Genomic DNA, 1452 nt, shown 5'->3' with positions numbered 1-1452 from the left:
ATGAAAAAGAAAGGAGATCACCAGCGGGATTGGGGGCTACTGGGTGGAGGGGGAGCAGAAGGAGAAAACTGAGATAACAGTAACAGCTAAATAAATAAATAATAAACAAAATAAACAGTCCCATGCTTTTACTGATGTGGCTTAGTTTGTTGGGCATCATCCCGCAAAGCTAAAGGTCACCAGTTTGATTCCCAATCAGAGCACATGTCAGGGTTGCAGGTTTGGTCCCTGCTGGTGTTTGGGAGTGTATGAGAAGCAACTGACCAATGTTTCTCTCCTCTTTCTCCCTCTTTCACTGCTGTCTAAAAAGAAAGAAATAATTTTTTAAAAATATATAGTTGCATGTTTTCTAGCTTCATTTTTTAAAAATGACAAGTAACCATCATTTATGTAATTACTTGCTCTTATATAATGTCCTCTTTCTTTGGATCCTGTTAAGATTTGCTCTTACTGTGATTTTCAGCAGTTTGACTATGATGTGGTTCAGCATGCTTTTATTTGCATTTATTCTGCTCAAAGTTTGCTGACTTTCATGTGTATCTAGGTTGCTGTTTCAAATCAAATTTAGAATATTGTCAACAAATATACTTGTAATTTTTTACTGTCCCATTTTTTTCTCTCTTCTTCTTACATGAGTTATATTACTTGAGACAGTCCCATAACTCAGTGAAACTATGCTCATTAAAAATGTCTTTTGTTCTGTTTTTCAGCCTAACTGATTTTTATTGGTCTGTCTTCAAGGTCACAGTTCCTTTCTCTTTTTATGTTTAATATACTGAAAAAACAAAGTATATTAATTTTTCAGATATTGTGTTTTTCAACTATTGGATTTAAGTTTGATTTTTTAGTGCTCGCTTCAGCAGCACATATACTAAAATTAGAATGATACAGAGAAGATTAGCATGGCCCATGCTCAAGGATGACAGGCAAATTCGTGAAGCTCTCCATATTTTTTGGACTTAATTGATATATACAGAGCCCTTCATCCCAAAGAAGCTAAATACACATTCTTTGCAAATGCACATGGAACATTTCCAAAGACAGACCACATGATAGGACAAGAAATGAGCCTCAAAAAATTCAAGAAAATTGAAATCATACCAAGCATCTTCTCTGACCACAAGGGACTGAAATTAGAAACCAACCCCAAAGAAAAAAACCCAAAGCACCCAAAAACATAGAGACTGAATGGTATGCTATTAAACAACGAATGGGTCAAGAATGAAGTTAGGGAAGAAATCAAAACATTTCTGGAAACAAATGAAAATGATCTCACAACAACCCAAAACTTATGGGACACAGCGAAGGCAGTCCTGAGAGGGAAGTTTATAGCAATACAGGCCTACCTAAAGAAGATAGAAACATTTCAAACAAACAACCTAACCCTACGCCTGCAAGAACTTGAGGAACAATAACAAAGACAGCCCAGAGCAAGCAGAAGGAAGGAAATAA

General features: G+C 36.0%; 1 non-coding gene across 1 annotated transcript; it reads left to right on the top strand.

Annotated features, from left to right (window-relative positions):
* Positions 1-847: 847 nt before the first annotated feature.
* Positions 848-954, top strand: LOC119040290 (U6 spliceosomal RNA). The gene has a single exon (XR_005080822.2). It is a non-coding gene; the product is annotated as a U6 spliceosomal RNA (small nuclear RNA).
* Positions 955-1452: the final 498 nt, after the last annotated feature.

The sequence above is a fragment of the Artibeus jamaicensis genome, unplaced genomic scaffold (genome assembly GCF_021234435.1).
Source record: "Artibeus jamaicensis isolate MK-2021 breed Jamaican fruit bat unplaced genomic scaffold, CSHL_Jam_final contig_410, whole genome shotgun sequence".
NCBI classification, from domain to species: domain Eukaryota; kingdom Metazoa; phylum Chordata; class Mammalia; order Chiroptera; family Phyllostomidae; genus Artibeus; species Artibeus jamaicensis.
Note: the sequence above shows the minus strand (reverse complement) of the source record. Positions and strands in the feature narration are given on the sequence as shown.